Consider the following 15,736-nt stretch of genomic DNA (forward strand, 5'->3'; position numbering starts at 1 on the left):
GAGAATATTTCCCCTGCTCTTGCCACCCCATTCATCATTTCCCTCCACCACCAAAGAATGTCTGGTCTGGAGCAGCCATTTCTACAGCGCAACCGTCCAGAGCAGATGCACCCATGTCAGGAAGCCCCCGGTCACTGCCCGCCAGCCGCACCCACACTCAGGAACACACTGGCCACTTTCTGGTTTGCCTTGCTAACAGTTTAACGAGATGATACTGCAAACTGGCTCCAGGACTTCCATCCCTAACCTCACCCCCATTCAAAGCACCTTCCATGCCTCCTCCTCCTAGTGTGAGGGAGGAAGGTGATAGGTCTGAAAAGGTGGAGGGGAGTGAGGACCATGTGTGATGGAGGAGAAGAGAAGGTGGGTGCTGGAAGGCGCAGGGAGCGGAGGGGCCAGGACGAGGAAGGAACTGGATTCTTGGGGAGCTGGGAGGGGCCTGGGGCTTAGAGGTGCATTTGCTGCAGGATCCAGGGCACGTAGGTCTGGACTCACGTGTAGACGCCAGTGCTGGGCCGATCACTGTAAAATCCCCAGCTCACTACTCCCGCCTGGAGCCAGGTACCCTTCTTCTTGCAGACCAGGGGGCCGCCTGAGTCACCCTGTGGAGCAGAGAAGGCCCAGCTTGACCAGATACCCAGGACGCTGCACATCCAAGTCCAGCCTCGGGGCCGCAGACAGGAAAAGAGATGGCAGGAGAGAGGCGCCAGGTCTCACCTTCCAGGTGCGGCGGCCCGTGCAGCCGGCACAGATCATGTCATCCTGGATGAACTTTCTGTCTCCAGCACCAGGAAAAGCATCTTGGGTCTGCCGCTCACAGTCTGCATTGCTCAGTGTGGGGACCTTCACCTGCTGCGGGCGGTAAGGAGGCGGCAGCATATCTGCAGAGACAAGCCACGGGTGGCGGGAGCGGCTCAGGAGGGGCCCCCAACCAGCACCATGGCAGGACCCCTCCCTGCCCCCAGCCTCAGCTCAGGACCTGGGATGCTCAGCCTACACAGCCTAAGGTGGAGTCAAAGCTGCAGGAACCCAGAAGGGAAATGCCAGGGTAGGGTACAGTGGCATAATCATAGCTCCCTGCAGCCTCCGCCTCCCAGGCTCCAGCGACGCTCAAGCAATCCTCCAGCCTCAGCCTTCCAAGTAGCTGGGACCACAGGCCTACACCACCATGCCCAGCTAGTTTTATTTTTTTTAAGATGGGGTCTCACCCTGTCGCCCAGACTGGAGTGCAATGGCACAATCTCTGCTCACTGCAACCTCTGCCTCCTGGGCTCAAGCAGTTCTCCTGCCTCAGCCTCCTGAGTAGCTGAGATTACAAGCACCCACCACCACGCCCAGCTAATTTTTGTGTTTTTAGTAGAGTCAGGGTTTCACCATGTTGGCCAGGCTGGTCTTGAACTCCTGATCTCAAATGATCCACTGGCCTCAGCCTCCCAAAGTACTGGGATTACAGGTGTGAGCCACCGTGCCTGGCCAATATATATATATTTTAATTTTTTGTGGAGATGGGGTCTCCCTGTGTTGGCCAGGCTGGTCTTGAACTCCTAGGCTCAAGTGATCCTCCTACCTTGGCCTCCCAAAGTGCTGAGATTACAGGTGTGAGTCACCGCACACACTCCCCCACCACCCTACCACCCCCATCCACCAATACCTTTTAAATTGGGAGCAAAGGGAGATGGGACCCTACACACACACTCTAGAAAAGGGAGGCAGGACCTACGCACACACTCTAGAAAAGGGAGACAGGACCCTACACACACACACACACTCTAGAAAAGGGAGGCAGGACCTACGCACACACTGTAGAAAAGGGAGACGGGACCCCCACACACTCTAGAAAAGGGAGGCGAGATGTACACACACACTCTAGAAAAGGGAGATGGGACCCACACACACACACACACTCTAGAAAAGGGAGGCAGGACCTACACACACACTCTAGAAAAGGGAGGCGGGACCCCCCACACACACACACACACACACGCTCTAGAAAAGGGAGACGGGACCACACACACACACACTCTAGAAAAGGGAGGCAGGACCTACGCACACACTCTAGAAAAGGGAGGCAGGACCTATGCACACACTCTAGAAAAGGGAGACGGGACCACACACACACACACACACACTCACACTCTAGAAAAGGGAGATGGGACCACACACACACACACTCTAGAAAAGGGAGATGGGACCACACACACACACACTCTCTTTCTCTCTAGAAAAGGGAGGCAGGACCTACGCACACACTGTAGAAAAGGGAGACAGGACCCCCACACACTCTAGAAAAGGGAGGCGGGATGTACACACACACTCTAGAAAAGGGAGATGGGACCCCCACACACACACACACACACGCTCTAGAAAAGGGAGACGGGACCACACACACACACACACTCTCTAGAAAAGGGAGGCGGGACCTACGCACACACTCTAGAAAAGGGAGGCGGGACCTACACACACATTCTAGAAAAGGAAGACAGGACCCTACACACACACACACACTCTAGAAAAGGGAGGCAGGACCTACGCACACACTGTAGAAAAGGGAGACGGCACCCCACACACACACACACTCTAGAAAAGGGAGGCAGGACCTACGCACACACTCTAGAAAAGGAAGACAGGATCCTACACACACACACACACACACACTCTAGAAAAGGGAGGCAGGACCTACGCACACACTCTAGAAAAGGGAGGCAGGACCTATGCACACACTGTAGAAAAGGGAGACGGGACCCCCACACGCTCTAGAAAAGGGAGGCGAGATGTACACACACACTCTAGAAAAGGGAGACAGGACCACACACACACACACACACATACGCTCTAGAAAAGGGAGACGGGACCACACACACACACACACTCTCTCTAGAAAAGGGAGGCAGGACCTATGCACACACTCTAGAAAAGGGAGGCAGGACCTACGCACACACTCTAGAAAAGGGAGGCGGGATGTACACACACACTCTAGAAAAGGGAGACGGGACCCCCCCACACACACACACACACACACACACACGCTCTAGAAAAGGGAGACGGGACCACACACACACACACTCTAGAAAAGGGAGGCAGGACCTACGCACACACTCTAGAAAAGGGAGGCAGGACCTATGCACACACTCTAGAAAAGGGAGACGGGACCACACACACACACACACACACACACACACTCACACTCTAGAAAAGGGAGATGGGACCACACACACACACACTCTAGAAAAGGGAGATGGGACCACACACACACACACTCTCTTTCTCTCTAGAAAAGGGAGGCAGGACCTACGCACACACTGTAGAAAAGGGAGACAGGACCCCCACACACTCTAGAAAAGGGAGGCGGGATGTACACACACACTCTAGAAAAGGGAGACGGGACCCCCCCCCACACACACACACACACACGCTCTAGAAAAGGGAGACGGGACCACACACACACACACACTCTAGAAAAGGGAGGCAGGACCTACGCACACACTCTAGAAAAGGGAGGCAGGACCTATGCACACACTCTAGAAAAGGGAGACGGGACCACACACACACACACACACACACACACACTCACACTCTAGAAAAGGGAGATGGGACCACACACACACACACTCTAGAAAAGGGAGATGGGACCACACACACACACACTCTCTTTCTCTCTAGAAAAGGGAGGCAGGACCTACGCACACACTGTAGAAAAGGGAGACAGGACCCCCACACACTCTAGAAAAGGGAGGCGGGATGTACACACACACTCTAGAAAAGGGAGACGGGACCCCCCCCACACACACACACACACACGCTCTAGAAAAGGGAGACGGGACCACACACACACACACTCTAGAAAAGGGAGGCAGGACCTACGCACACACTCTAGAAAAGGGAGGCAGGACCTATGCACACACTCTAGAAAAGGGAGACGGGACCACACACACACACACACACACACTCACACTCTAGAAAAGGGAGATGGGACCACACACACACACTCTAGAAAAGGGAGATGGGACCACACACACACACACACTCTCTTTCTCTCTAGAAAAAGGAGGCAGGACCTACGCACACACTGTAGAAAAGGGAGACAGGACCCCCACACACTCTAGAAAAGGGAGGCGGGATGTACACACACACTCTAGAAAAGGGAGACGGGACCCCCCCCACACACACACACACACACACGCTCTAGAAAAGGGAGACGGGACCACACACACACACACTCTAGAAAAGGGAGGCAGGACCTACACACACACTCTAGAAAAGGGAGGCAGGACCTATGCACACACTCTAGAAAAGGGAGACGGGACCACACACACACACACACACACACACTCACACTCTAGAAAAGGGAGATGGGACCACACACACACACACTCTAGAAAAGGGAGATGGGACCACACACACACACACTCTCTTTCTCTCTAGAAAAGGGAGGCAGGACCTACGCACACACTGTAGAAAAGGGAGACAGGACCCCCACACACTCTAGAAAAGGGAGGCGGGATGTACACACACACTCTAGAAAAGGGAGATGGGACCACACACACACACACACACACACACACACACACTCTAGAAAGGGGAGGCAGGACCTACGCACACACTCTAGAAAAGGGAGGCAGGATGTACACACACACTCTAGAAAAGGGAGACGGGACCACACACACACACACACACACACACTCTAGAAAAGGGAGATGGGACCACACACACACACACTCTCTCCCTAGAAAAGGGAGGCAGGACCTACGCACACACTCTAGAAAAGGAAGACAGGACCCTACACACACACACACTCTTGAAAAGGGAGGCAGGACCTACGCACACACTCTAGAAAAGGGAGACGGGACCCCCACACACTCTAGAAAAGGCAGGCAGGACGTACACACACACTCTAGAAAAGGGAGACGGGACCACACACATACACACACACTCTAGAAAAGGGAGGCAGGACCTACGCACACAATCTAGAAAAGGGAGGCGGGATCTACACGCTCTAGAACAGCACCAGGTATTGCCTTTCAAAGAACGGAGGCCGGAAGCAGGAAAGGAAGAAAGCTTCAGGGTCTCTGCAGCCTTCAGTGGAGGGATGGACAGATGGATAAATTCGTGCCCTCTTTGAACCCATTTTCTTTTCCACAAAATGAAGAAAATGTCTTGCAATATGTCTATGGGTAAGATACGTGTTCCACACACATACGCACAGCACAGTCAGTGGCTCCTGCCACCCACCCCAAAGGCTCATTTTCTTTGCTCCCTGTTTTATGAGCTTGAATTCCCCAGGGCAGCTCACCTGAACCCTGCACCCCAACCCTAGCAAGAGAAACCCCAGAATGTGCAAACCAAGGGCTTGTCTTTCATGAGCCTTCCCAGGACCTCCCCGCACGCCCGCCCCGCGTCCCTCTGGTTCTCACCCAACAAGCCGACCATGCCCCAGCCTGTGGTCCAGCAGTTGTCACTGTCAGTGAACTCCAGGGACTATGACGGCAGGGCGACTGCCGCGAGAGTGTTTGTTGTTCTCACACTGGTGGCCAGCTTCAGCAGGGCGATGTCTGCCCCCAGGAAGAAGACAGAGTAGTTGGGGTGGACGACGATCCGGCTGACATTCAGCAGCCCCCAGCCCCCGTACAGATACACGTCCCTGGTGTGAATCCGGTAGGTGGACGGGTCGGTGTCCTTCCTGGGGGAGGACAGACCCAGGCTACTCAAGGGACCTGGTATGGGGCGGCCCCACTCCCACCTCCCCTTGGTGGGGTCCCCGGCCCAGCACTCACCGGAAAATGCAGTGAGCGGCGGTCAGCACCCACTGAGGGTGGATGAGGGAGCCCCCGCAGATGGGCACCCAGGAGGCCCAGTGGTAGCTATAGATCCTCAGGCTGACCTGCCACGACCACTTCCCCTGGGGGGTGTTGTGGCCCCCCACAATGCCCACCAGGTCATTCTCGGGGACGGGCGCTGGGAACAACTGAAGGAGGTCAGGGAGCCCGGCCTCTGCCACCCGAGCCTCACCCCGCGCCTGCCCTCGGGCAGGAGCCAGGCCGTGCATGTGTCCCCTGGATCCTGGGGACGGGGCTGGCAGAGCCCCTGGGAAGGGAGGGCTGTGTGGGGTCGGGACTCACCTGGACTCCCAGTGCTACAGCTCCCCAGGGAGGAGACGGCCAGGAACAGCAGCAGCAGCAGCTGCGGGAAGAGGGTGTGGGGTGCAGGCTGGGGGCTCAGACCCGGGGTCAGGGGTGGAGGGCGTGGGGTGCGGGCTGGGGGCTCAGACCCGGGGTCAGGGGTGGAGGGCGTGGGGTGTGGGCTGGGGGCTCAGACCCAGGGTCAGGGGTGGGGGCCAGGAGCCGCCCGCAGGCATCAGGGAGGGGACGGTGCCCTTACGGTGCCGGGACTCAGCTGCTCTCTCCCCCGGCCCCTCGGAGCCCCTTTATCCTCAGCCACAGGAGGAGGGCAGCGGGAGGGTGGGGCCCTGTGGTGGCCTCAGTTCTCTTCACCCTCTCCTCCACTCTCTCTCCCACCCACCCTCCAAGTCTCCACCCACCCCGCAGCCTGGGCTGGCAGGAAAGGGGTAAGAGGAGAGGGTGAGGGCAGAGAGCGGCCGGGGCGGGGTTGGGACCCTCCAGCCTGCCTGTTCCTCCACGAGGACATCACAGCATCACAGGGCTGGTTTGGACGGCAGGGCCCTTGGAAAAATCTCAGATCTGGAGCTCAGGAAGGAGCCCGAGGCAGCGGCAAGCCTCTGCCTCCCACCATGGGGTCCCCAGGACAGTTTCCAGCAGTTCATGAGCTGCAGCACCCCATGAAGGTGACGGGTAGCCCCGTGCGGAGGTGCGGCTCACTCCCGGGACAGGGGCCACAGGCCCAGCAGATTGTCCGAGCGAGGTACCCACCATGGTGGTGCCCACCACAACTGGCCAAGCCCACTCTGGCCAGATGTCCTCCGGCTGGCTCAGCCTGGGGTCTGCACGTGGAGACACCTCCGTGTTGGGTGTGGTTGGGGTGAGGTCCTCCGTCCTCAGAGCGGCCTTCGGGACACAATTGAGTCAGGGTCTGGCTCTGTCGCCCAGGCTGGAGTGTAGTGGCATGATCACAGCTCACTGCAGCCTCCACTTCCTGGGCTCAAGCGATCCTCCCACTCAGCTCTCCCAAGTAGCTGGGACTGTAGGAGCACTATGCCCCAGAGGCAGGAGAGAGACCCGTGCAGCGCTGACCAGAGGGGCCTAGCGGCAGAAATGCCGTCCTGGACGTGCCATGGCTGCACCCTGGGTCTCGGGCAAGAGCTTCGGAGGTGTGGTGGCTCCAAAGCCGTGATTCTCCACGGAGAGGAGAGATGTAGGGAGGAGGGAGGGAGGACCCAGGAGGAGACTGGGACTTGGCTGTCCCGTGCTGGAGGATTCAGCGTGCCCACGTCCTGCAGCCTGGGCCGTCTGTCCCCAGCCTCGGTGAGAGCTGCTCCTCCTCTGGGGCCCCTCCACCAAGAGGTCACAGGCACCCTGAGAAAGGCCTGGAGCTCCAGGCCCGTCCCTCCACCAGCGGGTGCTGGGACCCCAGCCGGAGCTAATGAAAGGGGGCTCAGGGGCTCACATCCTGCCCAGAGTGTAGGGAGCCTGACCCTCATGCTCCCTGAGGCCGCATGGTCCCTACTCCTCCCTCCCTCTCTGGCCTGGGCCCCCACCTGCCCCCAAATTCTTCCTAAATCCTTTTCTCCAGTCTTAAGCCCCTCCCCCATCTCTGTGTGCCCCCCACCCCCGCTGCACACCTCGGGCTTCCCAAGTTGGAGGCACATGTAGTTGCGGTGGGGCAGTTGGCACTAAAAGCCAGAAGCTCCTCTGCCGGAGGTGAGGAGGTCAGTGGTCCCCGGCCCCTCGCCTGTCAGGCGGATGGACAGACGATCGCATCTGATACAGCCACCGCAGGGCGGCGGGGCCTGAGAGCGTCAGGCCACCCAGGGGGACCCTCCCTCCCGCTGAGGCCCGGGGGCGGAGGCAGTCACTCTCGGCACCCCCTGCCTCGTCCATCTCAGAGTGAAGCCGTCCTGCCCCAGCCTGGAGGCTGGCGGGGGAGCTGACGAGGCAGCCAACCACCCAGAGCTGGAGAGAGGGCGCCACGGTGTTTTCCCCGGCGTTTCTTCACTGAACTTTCTCAGCCGTTTCTCCGCATGCCCCTGATAACAGAAACCTGGTCTGATGTCCCCTGATCTGGGGACATCCAGGTCCACCTGGGGTCAAGGGCCCTGTGGCCCCATGCAGGCCCTCCCAGGGTCCCAGGAAGCCTGGGCTGTGGGAAGAATCCGGAATCCTGGTGGGGCCAAGAGGGGATGCAGAGAGACCCCGGAGGAAGCTGTCCTCAGGCCCCTATTGTGGAGGAGACCCTGGGCGGGGGGTGGTCAGTGGATTCCAGGGGGAAGTGGATCCCTTGCTTCCGAGGGGCCCAGGGAGCAGGAGGGTCTCAGCAGGGTGGAGGCAGGGCCTCCCTGCGGCTCCAGGAAGCCCACGCAGTGGGGTGCTCCCGTCTCCCCCAAAAGTGGGGGACGGAGAGTATTGTTCCCAGATAAGTGGGAATGGCCACAGATTACCAGGCAAGGGCTTTGGGACCACAGGGCCTCGTGGTGCCCAGGCTGTGGCTGCGGCTATGACAGGACCACTGTGTCCCGTTCAGGGTCTTAGGGGCAGCCGTGGGGACCCACGCCCACAGTGGCTCCTCTGCCTGGAGAGGAAGGGTGAGGGGGCAGCTGCTCAGGGGCAGAGCTGGGGTCCCCCAAATTCCAGGGCAGCCAGCTCCACGGAGACCCCACAGTTCAGGGAGGCGATGTCCTCAGCTGACCCCGAGACTCCAGGAGGTCCAAGGAGGAGGCACGGCCGAGGGAGCAGGCTCAGGCTGCTGGCCCCACAGTGCGGCTCCAGGTCTGAACTGGGGTGCAGCGAGGCTGGGTTTGATGTCACAGATTTGGGGGAATGAGGGAAATGAGCAAACAACTGTCCAAACCAGGGATGGGTGTTGGGGGGAGGACAGCTAGCTCATCCGTGGGCTGTGGGAACCCGGGCGGGGAGGCTGAGCTGCCCAGGGGCTGCCTCCGGGAAGTGGAGCCCTCCCCACTGGCCCCCAACCCAGCGTGAAGGTGCAGTCACTCGAGGCTGGCCCTGAGCCCTCCAGAACCTTGAGATGTGTACCAGGAAGTCCCCACCACCGCCCAGGACACATCAGAGAATCAGAGACTCAGAGGCTGCTGTTCACACAGTTTAATAGCATGGCGGACCCAGGCAGGAGGCAAGGTCCCTGGGTGCGTCTTCCCTCGCCCACATCCACGGGACACCAGCTTCTGAGCCTCCCCTGCCGCTGTGTCCTCACCCCCAGGTCAGGGAAGGACGGGGTACTTCAGGGGCCAGGCGGGGTGGGCAGGAACAGGGTCTGGAGGCGGGAAGAGGAGCAGAGGGGAGGCCCGGCGGGGATGGCAGGAGGGCAGGTCCGCTCCCCAGCAATCAAAGCCTCCTCAACGCTCCAGCGGGACGTGCTGGCGGACCCAGGATGAATAGGTCATCACCCAGGTGTAGACACCAGGGTAGTCCCCATGCCTGGAGGCCACGCCCCAGCTCAGCACGCCAACCTGGAGCCAGGTGTCCAGCCGGTAACAGACCGGGGGGTCCCAGCATCACCCTGTATGGGGAGGACAGTCAGGGGACAGCCCCACGGCAAAGCAGCTCCCACAGCCGACGCCGAGGGCAGAGGATCGGGGTCTCACCTGGCAGGAACCCTGCCCCTTCCTCCCTGCACACGGCATGGCAGCCTTGATGATGGTGACCTGGCCGTGGGCAGTGGGGCATTTGTGATACATCCTCTCGCAAGCTCGGGTCCTCACGATGGGGACCTCGGCCTCTTGTAGGTCGGGGGCCGGGGGCAGCGGCGCTGTGGGGAGGGACTGGGTGAGCATGACTGGTCCTGGTGGGCCCTCCGTCCATCTGCCAGGGAGCCTGGGCTGGCAGCCCCTTTTGGGCTCATGATTCCTCTCAGCAGAAACAACACACTCAAGCTCCAACGGAAGCCGGAAGGGAATCGCAGGGCTGCAGTGCTATAGAACGTGACGTTCCCAAAATTAAAGACAGGAGCTCCAACAAATAAGAGAAAAAGCCATCTAGAAAAGAAGCAACAGCCACACTGAAGCCGTGGGTCACACTGAGAGCTGCGCCTTCTGTCCCAACCTGGGATGGGTGTTGGGGAGAGGACAGCTAGCTCATCCTTGGGCTATGGGAACCCCGGGGGGGCGGAGGCTGAGCTGCTCAGGGTTCTGGCTTTTGGAAGATCTCGCTACTTTATTACCAGTCAAGAAGAAAAGTTGCAACATTCTGGGCCTGGAGACAGCCGGCGAGGCACCTGCAGCCGGGACGGCCTCCTGGAAGGGAGCCTCAAACCCAGACCTTTTTTTTTTTTTTTTTGCAGTAGGGTCTCGCTCTTGCCCAGGCTGGAGTGCAGTGGCATGATCATAGCTCTCTGCAGCCTTGACCTCCTGGGCTCAAGCGATCCTCCCACCTCAGCCTCCCCAGTCACTAGGAATACAGGTGCTCCCCACCACGCCCTGCTAATTTTTTTTTTTTTTTTTTTCTTAGAGACAGGGTCTTGCTATGTTGCTCAGGCTGGTCTGGAACTCCTGAGCTCAAGTGATCCTCCTGTCTGGACCTCCCAAAGTGCTGGGATTATGAGCATGAACCAGCGCACCTGGCTGCCAGACCTCTTTAAGAGAATAAGCCAGAACTGGCTCTGGCGGGGTCTTGTGATTCTGGGGAGCAGCGAGGTGCAGTGGCCTGTCTTTGACAACCGCCGTAAAGAGGGTTTTTGGGAAGAGAAACCACATCGTGAAATTCTCATCATCGTACGTAAGTCCCAGAGGAAAACACTCAGAGCCCCGGCTCTTCATAGGGACCGAGGGGCCGAGTCCAGCATACGATTCCCCTGCGGTTACCAAGGTCGGAACCACGAGTGGCCAATGACACAGGTCAGGTCAGCAACAGCAGGCCCGGGAGCCTCTCTGAGAAGCACGGCGTGGCTCCGTGACCCTGGGCACGCCCTTCCCCCCGCCCCCCAGCCTCAGTTTCCCCACCTCAACGCCAGGCATGTGGACAAAGGGAGTTCTCAGAACAAGCACGGAATCTACAGTTGAACAGCCCGAGAGCACAGGGCCAGGAAGTGAAACAGGAGCCCACTGTCCCCCGAGGATCTTCCATCGGAAAAGTACAGACACAGACGTGCCTGGGCAGCGAGGCCAGACAGCATGGGCTGAAGGCACGGCCCTGGGTACAAATCTTTGGCCAGCCCCTGGGAGTCCTGCCATCCAAATGTATCACTCGCTTTGACAACTGCAAACCGAGGCCTGGCGCATTGGCTTATGCCTGTAATCCCAGCACTTTGAGAGGCCGAGGCAGGTGGATCACCTGAAGTCAGGAGTTCGAGACCAGCCTGGCCAACATGGCGAAACCCTGTCTCTACTAAAAATACAAAAAATTAGCCGGGTGTGGTGGTGCGCACCTGTGGTCCCAGCTGTTTGGGAGGCTGAGGCAGGAGAATCCCTTGAATCTGGGAGGTGGAGGTTGCAGTGAGCCGAGATTGCACCACTGCACTCCAGCCTGGGGGACACAGCAAGACTCCATCACAAAGAAAACAACAACAAAAAAAGACAGTTGCAAACCAAAAAATGGTGTCCACCTCCTGCAGCTGTCTCCAAGGTTTAAACAAGAACTAAAGATACCTCCCAAGGGGGTAGCCTGGAGCAGGCGGCCCGAGGTCCTGCAGCCCACCTGTGGCCCAGGCGCACCCCTGCCATCCCCAGGCATCCTGCCTGAGTTCTGCCCAGTCCTTCCCCGCCCCCCTCCCCTGATCTTACCGAGGGTCCCCCAGCCGGTCACCCAGCACTTCATCCCCGGGAGGAGCATCAGTGAGTCGGGGGCCAGGGAGACCGGGTGGATGAGCTCGGACAGCGTTACGGGGGTCTCCAGCTTCAGCAGAGCGATGTCTGCGCCTCCCCCCCGCCGGGGCTGACAGGCTCATATTGAACTTGGGGTGCAGGATGATCTGGGCCACCTTCATCAGCTGGTCATGGCGACAGAGCGTCACTTGTCCAGTTTGGACCCTGTATGTCTGTGGCTCTCATGCATCCCTGGGGGAGACCAGTTGCTTCTCAGGGCAAGGGGGCCCAGCCCCCAGTGCAGCAGAAATAACGTCCAGGGGCTCAGTGTCGCCTGGAACCTGAGCCGCCTCCTGCCCCAGGACACCACCCCGCCACACTGCATGGCCCCTCCGCTTCCTCCCACCCACATCTCCCACCACGGGCCTCCGGGTGAGCCACTCACGGTGCCATGCAGTGGGCCGCGGTCAGCACCCACTAGGGGTGGATGAGGGAGCCCCCGCAGCTGTGTCCCCACTGGTCCCGCTCCTTGTTGAAGGTCCTGAGGCTGACCTGCCATGGCCACTTCCCGGAACAGGCACTGTGGCCCCCTACGACATGCGTCCACTCAGTCCCTGGGCTGGGATCTGGGGACGTGGCGAGCCGGGCTGTGAGGGGTCCAGGTGCCCTGCCGGGGGCCAGCACGGCCTCCCACACACAGTTCCCCAGAGCCCAGGGTGAGCCAGCGGCTTCCAGGGGGTGCTCAGCACCCGCCCCACCGGAGTCAGCGCAGGCCTGGGGTCGGGGGGCGGGTCCCAGGACAGTGGGCGCATTGGATGGGGCCAGGACTCACCCGGGAACACGGGCACGGAGCCCCCCAAGCGAGGCAGGGTCAGGAACAGCAGCCAGGGCATCTGCAGGGTTGGCGGGAGGGCAGGGCTGGGTGAGTAAAGCTGGGGATCCCGGGTCTGTGATTGGAGGACTCGACAGGAACCCGGCCCTCACCATCGCGGTCGCTCTGCGCTCTGCCCTCTGCCTCTGGGCGGCCCCGAGCCCCATTTATCCTCTCAGCCCAGGAAGTGGGCGGGGCCTGTGCCTCCTGTGGGCGGGGCGTCTCTCCTCCCAAGTCGGCCCATCAACATCTTAGCCAGGATCTGCACCAGGCCCCGGGGAACGCCCACGGTGGAGGTGGCGGCGTTGACACTGAATGGGGCGTTTCAAGGGGTGCTCAATGCTGTGGGAGATGCCCGGGCTGGGCCAGGCCGCCAATGCTCAGGAAAGGCCTCTCCCCGCAGGAGCCGCCCCAGAACAGCCAGGGCGTGGCCTGGGCTCCAGCCCAGGGGTTCACGGTCCACGCCCTCCCTGGGAGGTGGGGCCGGTGCATCGGCCGCTGTCTCCTCCAGTGGGCCTGGCACGGAGCCCCCGGCTCCCACCCACCTGGGAGAGCTCCGGGCCCGGCTGAGTGGGAGGCGGAGGCAGCCAAGGGAGAGACAGGGCCCCTCGGTGCGAGAGCCTGCAGGCGGGACTGGGCGGGGACGGCAGCTTCCCGCCCTCTTCCTGCCTCTTTCCGGGGCACCGGGAGTCCGTGGGCCCTGGAGGAGAAGGCTCCCTGGCTTCCTCAGCAGTCAGGCCCCGGAGCCCCAGCGCCAGGACTGGTGAGATCTCTGAGGTGGAGGCGCTCCACCTCGGCCTCCCCCAGCCAGAGAGGAATCAAAGAAGGGACTGTCGGCCGGGCGCGGTAGCTCACGCCTGTAATCCCAGCACTTTGGGAGGCCAAGGCCGAGGGATCAGCCGAGGTCAGGAGTTCGAGACCAGCCTGGCCAACACAGTGAAACCTCGTCTCTACTAAAAATACAAAAATTAGCCGGGCGTGGTGGTGGGTGCCTGTAATCCCAGCTACTTGGGAGGCTGAGGCAGAAGAATCACTTGAACCTGGGGGACGGAGGTTGCAGTGAGCTGAGATCGCATCACTGCATTCCAGCCTGGGCAACAGAGTGAGACTCCGTCTCAAAAGAAAAAAAAAAGGACTGTCACCATGACCCGAGGGAGTCCCCTGTTCCTGGGAGAGGCCTCCGATCACTGAACCTGGGAGGTGAGGGACCAGGGTGGAGGACGCCAGTGGGCGCCAGTGTCCCGGCCACCACCTGTGAGTGCCTTCCCTCGCTGCTGGGCCCCACCCACGCTGGGGTTCACGGGACCACACCCAAACCAGTGACGGCCTGAACAGAGAGACTCCACCCCTGCCAAGACCCCTCAGGGGGACTCCCCGCACTCCAATAACCACACACACTCAGGATGGTCCTGCCGCAGGCCCTGCCTCGGGAGGACAGGGCCCTGGTGACTGTCCTTTGGAAGACCCTGGGGCCCAATGTACAGAGAGTGTTCCCCGGGAGGCTGGGCTGTGTGGGCGCATATGATCAGGAGGCCCCTCAAACACCCGATGTGCAGGGAGAGTGCCCGGGAGGCTGGGCTGTGTGTAGGCCCATGTGATCAGGAGGCCTCTCAAGGGGTTCATGTTGTGGTTTTGCAGTTGTGAAAGAATTGGGGAAATGAAGACTTTTTTATTTTTATTTTATTTTTTTGAGACGGGGTTTTGCTCTTGTTGCCCAGGCTGGAGTGCAATAGCATGATCTTGGCTCACTGCAACCTCTGCCTCCTGGGTTCAAGCAATTCTCCTGCCTCAGCCTCCTGAGTAGCTGGGATTACAGGCACGGGCCACCACGCCTGGATAATTTTGTATTTTTGGTACAGACGGGGTTTCTGCATGTTGGCCAGGCTGGTCTTGAACTCCCGACCTCAGGTGATCTGCCCGCCTCAGCCTCCCTAAGTGCTGGGATGACAGGTGTGAGCCACTGTGCCTGGCCTCTTTTTTATTTTTTCATATTTATCTGGGTTTTTTTAACAGCATTATTGAGATTGAGTTCACAAAAACCTACAATTCACCCATTTAAAGGGTTCAGCTCTAGATTTTCACGCATTCGCAGGCTTGCGGCTGTCACCATTCCCAATTTTACAACATTTTTATCGCCCTGAAAAGCCCACACCCTTCTGGTGGCTGTCGCTTCCCATCCCCGTCACCCCCTCCCCCGGGCCCCACAAATCTTCCGTCCGCCTCTGCGGATCTCCCTGTTCTCTCGACCTGTGGCCGTGGTGCCCCCTCATGGAGTGGGGGGGAGAATTTCGGGCTCTTTCCCTGTGTGGTGCCCTCCCCCGCCCCAGGAAGCCGGGTCAGCCCCAGGACTTCCTGTCACCAAAGACCTCCTGGAGACACCTCGCCTGGCCTGTGAGGAGGCCTGGGTTACCCGTGCCCGAAGGGGCTCCGGTGGCTGCAACAGCCCACAACCGGGCTGTTTACACACAGCAGGGATTCATTCCTGATGACCCCAGAGAATGGAGGTCCAAGGTCAGGGAGCCAGCGTGGCTGGGGTCTGGGGAGGACCCATCTCCTGGTTCATAAACGGTGCCTTATCTCTGGGTCCTCCAGTACTAGGAGGGATGAGTGAACTCTCTGGGGGTCCCTTCTCTAAGGGCACGAGTGCCCTGTTTGCCTCCCGAAGCACCCATCTCCTGATCCCATCACACTGGGAGTTAGGGCTTCAACATCTGGATTTGGGGGGAGCACAAATCTTCGGACCACAGCAGGGGTCTGAGCTGAGGGGCATGGCCTGCAGGAGTGGGGAAGGGGCTTTCTTTCTCCCATGCCCAGGGTGTAGGGGGGTGTCTGTGCACCCCTCCGTGACCCACCTCTTCCCACTGCATCTGGCGGGAGTGGGGTATGGGGCTGGGGAGGAAATGACCTGAGAGGCCCCCGGGAGCTGACTCTGGGCAGAAGCTCCAGCTGTCTCCAAGATTTCTCCGCATCATGGGAGG

The 15,736-nt window shown here is 59.8% G+C and overlaps 1 long non-coding RNA gene and 1 pseudogene across 4 annotated transcripts; both read right to left on the minus strand.

Moving 5' to 3' along the window:
* Nucleotides 1-446: 446 nt before the first annotated feature.
* On the minus strand, nt 447-8,012 carry LOC100994554 (putative serine protease 29; annotated as a pseudogene).
* A 1,023-nt stretch (nt 8,013-9,035) lies between these two features.
* On the minus strand, nt 9,036-15,019 carry LOC103782668 (uncharacterized). Of its 4 annotated transcripts, none has more exons than XR_008621420.2 (5): nt 12,720-15,019; nt 12,333-12,477; nt 11,867-12,139; nt 9,734-10,060; nt 9,036-9,648 (listed from the first exon to the last, which is right to left on the minus strand). It is a non-coding gene; the product is annotated as an uncharacterized LOC103782668 (long non-coding RNA). The 4 variants fall into 4 exon arrangements; XR_008621416.2 differs by having other exon boundaries at nt 9,734-10,123; XR_008621418.2 differs by lacking the exon at nt 11,867-12,139 and having other exon boundaries at nt 9,042-9,648.
* Nucleotides 15,020-15,736: the final 717 nt, after the last annotated feature.

The sequence above is a fragment of the Pan paniscus genome, chromosome 18 (assembly GCF_029289425.2).
Source record: "Pan paniscus chromosome 18, NHGRI_mPanPan1-v2.0_pri, whole genome shotgun sequence".
In the NCBI taxonomy this organism is placed as follows: Eukaryota; Metazoa; Chordata; class Mammalia; order Primates; family Hominidae; genus Pan; species Pan paniscus.